The sequence below is a fragment of the Carassius gibelio genome, chromosome A22 (genome assembly GCF_023724105.1).
Source record: "Carassius gibelio isolate Cgi1373 ecotype wild population from Czech Republic chromosome A22, carGib1.2-hapl.c, whole genome shotgun sequence".
NCBI classification, from domain to species: domain Eukaryota; kingdom Metazoa; phylum Chordata; class Actinopteri; order Cypriniformes; family Cyprinidae; genus Carassius; species Carassius gibelio.
This window is the reverse complement of record NC_068392.1, coordinates 24,928,487-24,938,845: the sequence shown is the minus strand read 5'-3', so window position 1 is coordinate 24,938,845 and position 10,359 is coordinate 24,928,487. Positions and strand designations below refer to the sequence as shown.

At 35.0% G+C, this 10,359-nt stretch overlaps 2 long non-coding RNA genes across 9 annotated transcripts; one reads left to right on the top strand and one right to left on the bottom strand.

The window, feature by feature from the left end:
- Positions 1-388: 388 nt before the first annotated feature.
- On the top strand, positions 389-5,917 carry LOC127942412 (uncharacterized). 8 transcript variants are annotated; one of them, XR_008149319.1, is made up of 9 exons: positions 389-1,054; positions 1,145-1,197; positions 1,663-2,023; positions 2,208-2,320; positions 3,252-3,360; positions 3,506-3,595; positions 3,710-3,773; positions 4,071-4,308; positions 4,376-5,917. It is a non-coding gene; the product is annotated as an uncharacterized LOC127942412 (long non-coding RNA). The 8 variants fall into 8 exon arrangements; XR_008149321.1 differs by having other exon boundaries at positions 426-1,054; positions 1,145-1,191; positions 1,953-2,023; XR_008149325.1 differs by having other exon boundaries at positions 1,040-1,054; positions 1,953-2,023.
- A 1,834-nt stretch (positions 5,918-7,751) lies between these two features.
- On the bottom strand, positions 7,752-10,003 carry LOC127943431 (uncharacterized). Its single transcript, XR_008149644.1, has 4 exons — positions 9,883-10,003; positions 9,236-9,576; positions 8,939-9,051; positions 7,752-7,982 (listed from the first exon to the last, which is right to left on the bottom strand). It is a non-coding gene; the product is annotated as an uncharacterized LOC127943431 (long non-coding RNA).
- Positions 10,004-10,359: the final 356 nt, after the last annotated feature.

The window sequence follows — 10,359 nt, the reverse complement described above, 5'->3', positions numbered from 1 at the left end:
TGTATGATGGGATGATGGTAACCTACAAATTTGGAGCCAGTTGATTTCCACTGTTTTTAACAAAAAAAAACACCTTATTTTTAGTTCTGTCAAATGATTAATTGCTTCCAAAATAAAAGTTTTTGTTTACATATTTGCATAGCTATGTATATTTGTTATGCATATATAAATAAACACACATGCATGTCTATATTTAAGAAAAATGCTACGTTTATACAGTGTTAAATATATTTTCACATAATATAAATTATATGTATATACAGTAAATATATACATGTAAATACATGTAAATATTTGTAAAATATATACTGTATGTGTATGTATTTAAATATAAATAATAAATATACATAGTACACGCATATATTAAGTAAACAAGAACTTTTACATTGGATGCGCTTTATTGTGATTAATCATTTGACAGCACTAACTATTTTGTGTTACACTGAAGTCATGCTGTTTTGGGAACGACATGAGGGTAAGTAAATTATGGCAAAATTTTAAGTTTTGAGTGAATTTACCCCTTTAAATATCATTTTTTTTAAATATATATTTTTTATTTCTTATTATGTGCAAGGCACTTTCAGCTTAAAGTCGGCATTAAAGGGAAGTAGCAATTGTCTTTTTTTCTCTACTGTGACGTCTATCCGAGCGTAACGACATTTGAAATTGATTTCGTCCTTCTGGAATTGATTGGATCGTAGGAAGATGGGGCGATGCTAACAAAATGGAGGCAGATCTGAATGCCAGTTAGCAGTTAGTTGTCGGGGATTTCTCTCCACTAGATGCACAGACGACTAAATTATTTTTTTATTTATTGAGGACAATCAATGGCACATGATCACGCGTGACAGAGAGTCTGCCTGAATGACAGATCATGTCTTCCATCTGGTTAAGTCGTATTTATTTAAAAATAGTTTGTGCTGTCCTAAGAGTAATGTTGTGGTAATATCAACAAGTCCTCCAACTCATACGACCGTATGGGTCGTTTGTCACTATCCTTAAATACGACCCACACGAGCGTTCTCTAAATTAGCGCCCCTATTGGCAACAGGAGGTATGATAAATGAACTTTCGCCTAAATGCATTGTGGGTTTATTTTAACATGCTATTTGCGTTTTGAATTGTTTGATTTAAACTCTCCCAGATGTTCGTGGATTTTGATGATATGGATTTTAGATGACTTCGAGACATGTACAGGTAAGGTTTTCTCCCGTCTCATAAAGTAGTCGATCGTTTATGAATAATATGAGTTTTTATTTTCAAATCGATACTGGACACTGTATGTCCTATTAAACCAGTTTGACGTTCAAATCATTTAATCGAAATCTGCAGCTTTATAAAGTTAGTTTTCATTGTGATATTCGTTTGAAATTCGCCTGTGGTGGAAAGAGGTCATGTAAAAGTCGCGCATTTACCATGTTTTTACCATAGTAACATGTCGCTGAACCATGTCACGTGTTATAAAACCTCAGTAACCACAACTCAATGTATCTCCCGTCATAACTGTAGTTTTACTTTGGTATTTGTAGTATAAACACGTTACCATGCTTTTCACCACAGTAACTGTGCTTATTGTGTACTCTTTAGTTAAGTAACACATTTGCCATGCCTTTAATACCTTTTTGTAATGTAATTGTGATTCAGTGTTTTTTTTCTTTTCAGTTTTGCAGTTTCTTCATATCACATACATCTCCAGCTCCTACAACAACATTCAGTGTCCAGCAGCTCTTTATGATGCTCTCTCTCTCTCTCTCTCTCTCTCTCTCTCTCTCTCTCTCTCTCTCTCTCTTTCTCTCTCACTCTCTCTCTCTCTCTCTCTCTCATTTTCCTTTCCTATTTTTCTGAACTGTAATTCATAAATAAGTCACACATATTTTTCTTTCTTTCTCTTGTTCATCATGGCATATTTTCACAGCTCAGAATCAGATTTTGATCAGTTCTTGTATTAACAGGGAACTTGTACTCGAAGCTCAACTTGAAGAAGTTTCCAGTGAAGATGAAGTCCTTCAAAGGTTCGACACAGGTAATGTTGAAGATATGTAGTTATAACTGATTTACTTTAATTAATTTATCCTTACTTTATGTTAATAACCTTCCTTATAGTCCTTCCTTTCAAATATTTTGTTCACAGATCATTTCTAACACACTGTCTAAGCATGTATGTATTAAAACAACAACAACAACTTGTTACTTTTTCTTTATTCCAGCTGAAAAGGAAGACCATGGGCCTGTCAAACCTTGTTTGTGGAGAGGGATGAATTTGACCATCTTGTGTGTTTACGGAGAAGACCAAAAGCTGCTAAGGCAGATATTTCCAGAGGTACGTCTGTGTTGATCTGAGCACCTCGACATAACTTTACTGCAGTTACATTTTGCACCGAATTTTATGTTTTTTACTTTTTTAAATACCTCACGACCCCATCAGTACAAACCCTGTGCTATGTCAAAGTATTAATAATTCAAACAATTTCAGCAAATTCATATGATATTGTACAAGCGTACTCTCCAGCTTTTCCTCCTGCTGTCATTGACCATCGCCTCAGCTCTCATGCAGACTGTGTCCATTTTAAGTAGTCAGAGCGTTATATCCTAAAGTTTATATTGAGTCCACTGTATTCTTTATTAGCACCGTCTTAACCCGTTCTAACAGTACATGATATCTGTCCGCACCTCACAGTCTGCCTTTATTTCCATGTTGATTTTAATTGAACACGTCTGTTTAAAAGCAAGTCAGGAAATGCTGTGTAACTTGTCATGTGACACATCAGATCTTCAGTTAATTTGGCCAAATTAGATCATTTAAGGCTGTTCACACCAAGAATAGTAACTACAATAACTATTTTAGCATCCACACCAACATCAACCAATGATAAAGTTATGTTTATTAATATACACACTGCAGCGACGTTGATGTCTGCCACTTTAAATGATCAAGCTTTTGAAATGTGCATTTTGATTGGCTGTTTAATGTTCATCAGCTGGAAAATATATTCCACTGATGTTGTTCCTCTGTGTCATTAAGTATGGACTCATCCTTGGTATGAAGAGGTCTTTAAACTGCTTACAACAATCCTGCTGCATGTTATAGTGTAGAAAATAATTGAGAATAATATAGCTTGAAGATACAGCTTTCTTCCCTCTCATTTTGTTAAACTCAAACGCAAGATTTTGCCTTTCTTTGCTTGTTTGTCTTCATCTTAGTCCTTTACTCTCTCCACTCACTCACACATTCTCTCTTGCTCTGTTGTAAGGTACAAACAGAGCGGATGGTTGCATGATGGCCTCTTTCAGGTTTGTCAACTGAATGTCTACTAGTGTGGCTCAGCAAGTTCCTGTCATGATCAGCCCTCTCCAAGAAAGGTTTGTAGAAAATTGTAATCAATATTCATTTAATCCTCTAACCTGAATCTTTTGGTAAATTTACTTAATTATATCTGTCTTAATTCATATGTAATAAGCAATAGTAATTAAACATGGGGTTAATAGACATATTTTTGTTTTACAGCTGAAGAGCAAAAACACAAAGAACATCAGTCCTGTTGGGGATGAGGAATGAACATGGCTCTATTGTGCCCAAACAGAAAAGAGTGAAAAGGTGCTCATCCCCATTGATGTGTCTGTATTCAAGCAATGCATTAGTACAGCATATGATGTTGATCTCTATTCAAGTCAGCAATTATCATTTTTCACATATACATCTTTTTATAAGTCCTAGAATGAACAAATCATCAGGGCATCATTTCTGGAATTTGGGCAGAAAATGACTGAATATGGTGAGTACTGACACCTGCACCTGTATTCACCAAAACTATTTTTCTTATGGACTTACAGTTTTTGAAGGAGGATGAAGTCAGTTGATGGAGAAATGAAGAACGAGATGTGTTGTATATGAAGACTTCAGATGCAAAAGCCTTTAAGTTCTGTATGAAATGTTCTTCTAAGAAGAATTTTAGAAGAAAACTTCAGGTGGAACTTAGATGCCTTTGCATCTGAAGTCTTCATATGTACTATGAGTTTTCAATACATAACTGATTTGTTATGACTGTTTTTATTATTTTCTACTTGTACAGAAAGACTGCAGTAGAAGGAAAGCTGGTACTGAGAACATTTGTCTTCACTCAAGACTAAAGAGAAGCGGGTCTGAGGCCAGAGATGGAGGAGTCAATGGTCACCAAATGCAGCGCTGCAGCCTGAAACTGTGAAGACTGAATTCCCAAACAGCTGTGTGACTGCACAGATGTTACGGCCATAAAAGAAACTTCACAACTGAGAGCCCATACCTCCAACAACCTTCAACAGGAATCAATGGTATGTCCATTACAACAATTCTAAATAATAATAATATATAATTGACACAATGATTTTGTCTCTCCAGGACATCTACGCAAGGTTTTTCTTTTGTTGAGGACCGTCAGAGACTCCAGCCACACGAGCCATGGATTGCTCTCAACATCACCATCAGACGGACATTATCACAGAACCAGCACCAGCAGACTGCAAAACAAGTTCCTTCAACAGGCAATCAGACTGAACTGAACTCGTACCAGTAACACCACACACACACACACACACACACATACACACACCAGCAGCCTCATACTGTGTGCACTGCACTCTATCAGCTACACTGACTGGACTCTGACTCACTATTATTCTGCAACCTGATATTCTGTTTGCACTAATTCATACTGTACTGAAAGTGAAAGTGACGTGACATACAGTCAAGCATGGTGACCCATACTCAGAATTTGTGCTCTGCATTTAACCCATCCGAAGTGCACACACACAGAGCAGTGAACACACACACACTGTGAACACACACCCGGAGCAGTGGGCAGAGGTATATCTACAGTATACAGTGATTGTTGTTAATTGTTTTCATTTTGTTCTCTCTGTATAGTATAGTATTGCACTATATTTTCTACCTGTATTGAGCTCTTTTTTTGATACTGTATATGTGTTGCAAATATATTCAGTACTTGTCATGCTGCAGTTTGCAGAAAAGCATTTTACCACCTGTATACTTGCATTCATGGTATTGTGATAATAAAATGATTTGATTTGAATTGGTCACATGACTTGTTCATCAGTTGTATTGTTGTGCTGGATAACAATTGCAAATTGTTTATGACATTGAAGAAGATCATGATAGAGACATGGATTTGAAGAAAACCAGGAGAGCTCTGATGATGAGAAGGAAACTGGATGTGATTCTTTGGTGCTCAAGACATTTCACCATGCCTTCATCTGGGTTTCTTCATCTGATTAAAATAAAATGGTTTTAATGTAACCCATTTTTATTTCACTTGAATATAATTTGTCTTAATATGCTTCTTTATCTGTCTTTATGCTGCATCCTAGTAAAATATTGCGTATGGTGTTGGATAATCAAGTATGGTGAATATTCTGTACTAGAGATGGTTTTTTGGTAGATACACCATTTAATTTTGTAAACAACACATATAATCACCATGGTTGTTTTGATGAAGACATGAACATTTAGTAATATTAATGAAATTCAGTTAGATGAAGAGCTGCATTAGAAGAGACTGCATGGACTTCATGCACAACTGAAGGTGATGAATCAAGGAAAGATCAACATGAATCCTGTTCTGTATTATAATGAAGATGTTCATGCACATTACTGATGTCTAGCTCCTGAGCAGGACAAAGATGAGACATTCTTTACAGAGATTTATGAATTAGGTATTTTATATTATGATTCTTTAAATTGCATGAATTGTATGGAACCATAAACTGCACACTGTCACACATTGTCTTACTGAATGACACATTGGCCTTGTCTGATGAAATGTCAGAATATGTATTTGTTGTCTTTGTTTACTATTAGCACTGTATTATTGCTCTTGATCTTATGAAATAAATTGAGCTCTTTCCAAATGGGCACTTATGTTGATTTTCTGGTGTCTTAATTCTAAGATAACTATGACTTCCAACTTACATAATGGTATGCTTTTGAAAAGACAACCTACAAAATGTGTCTCAACAGTTTGTTGCCAATGATGAGAATAGAGCTGTGCATTTTTTTTCCTGCCCTTCCATCCCCAGGGGCCCAGTAGAGTCCCCTTGAAGAGCAAAACAATTAACATTCCAAATGGCTGTAAATCAAAATCTGATTATAGTTTCAAAAAGAAAATTGGTAGGACAACTCATTATGCTATGTTTACTAAATAATGTTTGGCACAGCTTTCAAACATTCATAGAAAAGTGCTATACATGTGTTTATAAAAGTACTCTTAGTAAAATAAAAAATGTCAGCCTGCCTCTCACATATGTCATATAACTTTGCACAATAAACATGCTTAGATATCCCTTTGTTTAAAAAAAGAAGTATTTTTCACAATTTCATTATTAAACATTTTAAACTACATTGCCCATAAGCCTTAGCCATTCTATCGATGGAAAGTGAAAGTCATGGCGCTGTTTTTTGTAGTTCAATTAAGTTATGTTCAGGTTTAAGGTTAGGATCTCGGTAAAGAGGTAATTTCACAAAATATAGCAATGCACCATTGTTAACTGAAGGTACTATTGACGTAATAATTACAGCAAAATTTACTTTGCAACATTAAACGTTTTTTAATTTGGGCTAAAAGAAAGTCCAGTCACAGCGAGTCCTCGAGTGCCAAGTGGATTTCAAAGCCAATGAAAATCCAGTTGAGCAGAAGCGACACCCTTACTTGTCCATATACGGCCATTCATGACAGGCTTTTCCGGGTTCTTGTGGTGAATTTATTTTCACCCACTAAATATAAAACTAAAATGACGGATTTGCATTGTGGGGTAAACCTGATTCAGCAATAGATTTGTTGATTACAGTTATTTATTTTCAAACAAGGGCCTCATATTTGCGATTATACACATTCTTTACCCTAATATTAATGTACAATATTTAAGCTCAACATTTTTGCATATACTGTATGAAAAAATAATATTATATTTATATATTTATAGTGTATTAAATGTATACATTTAATCACTTGTGTGTTTTTTGGAGATGTATTTACAATCTTGCAATTTTTAGCTCTACCAGTTAAACTACAGAAAAAAAGGAAAATAATAATAAAAATAAATAAATAAATACAATTTAAAAAACACAGGGATAATTTTTTTTTAGTAATTTCCATATCAGTGTTTATTGATATGTCTATGTTGATGACTTTTCAGACAAACAATGCAAATAACACCATTCTTTCTCTCTAGTTTGTCACTATGAAGAAATAAAAACAAAAAAATAATATATTATTGTGAAATATAACAACTTTTAAAAATTACTGATTGATAAAGTAACTAATAGGTACAGACAGAATTATGTAATAGAAAATCCCTTTAAAACTAAATTGGCTAATATAAAAATATATATATAAAATAAAAAAAATGAATAAATAAATAAAAATTGTCAATTTGTTTGCAGAGAAGTTTATAAAATGCCAAATAATATTTTTACAAACCAGGAGTTGCAAGGCACCAGCTGAAATCATATTCTTTTCTTTCATTTAAAAGTGATTAACTAATTAGAAAAATATTGTTAAGACTAATATTTCACATGATTACCTCTTAATCTCCTGTAATCACTGATCGCTTCTGTTGTGAACATATGCAAGACAAACTAAAACGGTTATTAATAATTATATTTTATAAATCATTTTCAGCTGGAAAATGCATTTCTATCATTAAATGACCTTAAAGGTCACACACACACACACACACACACACATATATATATATATATATATATATATATATATATATATGGCATATAGAATACAGTAGGTGGGATGGTGATAGTGACAGGAGTGTTCACAGTAGAGATGGGAGTGTTGACTAGAGGAGAAATAATACAAGTAGACATGCTAACGACTGAGAGCAGATGTGCCACACAAGAGAGAGTGATGTGGATGCTTTTGGAAGGGCTGCTATTGTGGAGAGCTGATGGAGAAGGACTCAGTAATCTGTCAGAAATCCTGCAAGACAGGAAAAAATTGAATTTATAACATGATGAATAATTAAAACATTGACAACAAATGAAAGTGACGTGACATACAGCCAAGTATGGTGACCCATACTTAGAATTCTTGTTCTGCATTTAACCCATCCAAAGTGCACACACACAGCAGTGAACACACACACACGGAGCAGTGGGGATCATTTATGTTACGGTGCCCGGTGAGCAGTTGGGGGCAGCGCAAAAAAAGTCGTATTGCCGGGCCGAGACTCAAACCCACAACTTTATGGTTAAGAGTCAAACTTTCTAAGCACTAAGCCACGACTTCCCCCTAGCAACGGGCTAGTGGTTAAAGACAACATAACTGCAGCGTGTATAATAATAAACAGAACTTTATAATTTGTTGGTAGCGATGCTAAAATAGTCATTATAGTTATTGTTCTTGTTGTAAACACCTTTAAATGATCTAATTTGGTCAAATAAATTAAAGACCTGGGGCCGGTTGCATAAACTGCTTAAACTAATCTTTAAAAAAGTTAGCCATATAATTTGATTTACTCTAGACTTGTCATAATTGTTTAAAGTCAGTTACAAAAACATAGATTGGTCCAATTTTACTAAGAAATATGATTATCTCTTGGTTAACTGCTAGTTGGTCACAGTCTTAACATAATAGCTATGTTTACGCAACCGGCCCCTTTTGTGTCACATGACAAGTTACACAGCATTTCCTGACACAGTCTGCATGAGAGCTGAGGCGATGGTCAATGACAGCAGGAGGAAAAGCTGGAGAGTACGCTTGTACAATATCATATGAATTTGCTGAAATTGTTTGAATTATTAATACTTTGACATAGCACAGGGTTTGTACTGATGGGGTCGTGAGGTATTTAAAAAAGTAAAAAACATAAAATTCGGTGCAAAATGTAACTGCAGTAAAGTTCTGTCGAGGTGCTCAGATCAACACAGACGTACCTCTGGAAATATCTGCCTTAGCAGCTTTTGGTCTTCTCCGTAAACACACAAGATGGTCAAATTCATCCCTCTCCACAAACAAGGTTTGACAGGCCCATGGTCTTCCTTTTCAGCTGGAATAAAGAAAAAGTAACAAGTTGTTGTTGTTGTTTTAATACATACATGCTTAGACAGTGTGTTAGAAATGATCTGTGAACAAAATATTTGAAAGGAAGGACTATAAGGAAGGTTATTAACATAAAGTAAGGATAAATTAATTAAAGTAAATCAGTTATAACTACATATCTTCAACATTACCTGTGTCGAACCTTTGAAGGACTTCATCTTCACTGGAAACTTCTTCAAGTTGAGCTTCGAGTACAAGTTCCCTGTTAATACAAGAACTGATCAAAATCTGATTCTGAGCTGTGAAAATATGCCATGATGAACAAGAGAAAGAAAGAAAAATATGTGTGACTTATTTATGAATTACAGTTCAGAAAAATAGGAAAGGAAAATGAGAGAGAGAGAGAGAGAGAGAGTGAGAGAGAAAGAGAGAGAGAGAGAGAGAGAGAGAGAGAGAGCATCATAAAGAGCTGCTGGACACTGAATGTTGTTGTAGGAGCTGGAGATGTATGTGATATGAAGAAACTGCAAAACTGAAAAAAAAAAAAACACTGAATCACAATTACATTACAAAAAGGTATTAAAGGCATGGCATTGTGGTTAATGATTTTTAACTACAAATACCACAGTAAAACAGTTATCATGGTAAAAAAAAAAAATATGGTAAGTGTTGTGGTCACTGGTCATTTCAGATTCGTTGCGATTGCCACACATTCGTTCACTGGCATTCACAACATATTTGTAAAGAAAACGTCAAACTGCACTTACTTTGACATTAATTGCAGACAATCAGAACAGTACCTTAAAAAATAAACCATAAAATAAAATTGTTTACAAACCTGGACAACAACGCATGGTAAGATGTTGGGTCACGCCTCCTTTTTTTGGGTGGTAACGATGGTAACGACAGTCAAAGGTCATTTGATGACGACACACCCGACCGACAAACGAGACTGTCGTAATACGGCCGCTAGAGGGCGCTTGATTTTAAAACGTAATAATAGGTCGTAATATGCTGCTTGCACAAACGACCTATGTGGTCGTTTTTAAGAGGAGGACAGTCTCGGTAATATCCTAATATCCTTTACATTTATAAGGGTAGTGTACTCCCCCATGGCTTGTGTCTGGTCAATACATTGATTTCTATAAAATTTTTCCCGTTGTTTATCCCAGCATTTACCCCTCACTCACTAGCTCCGCCCTTGTGCAATAACTCATGACCAGAAGAGACACATGAATTAAAAAAAAATTATGAAGTGTACACATAAATGATTTATAATAATCACCACCACATTCCATTAAAAATACGAATTTTC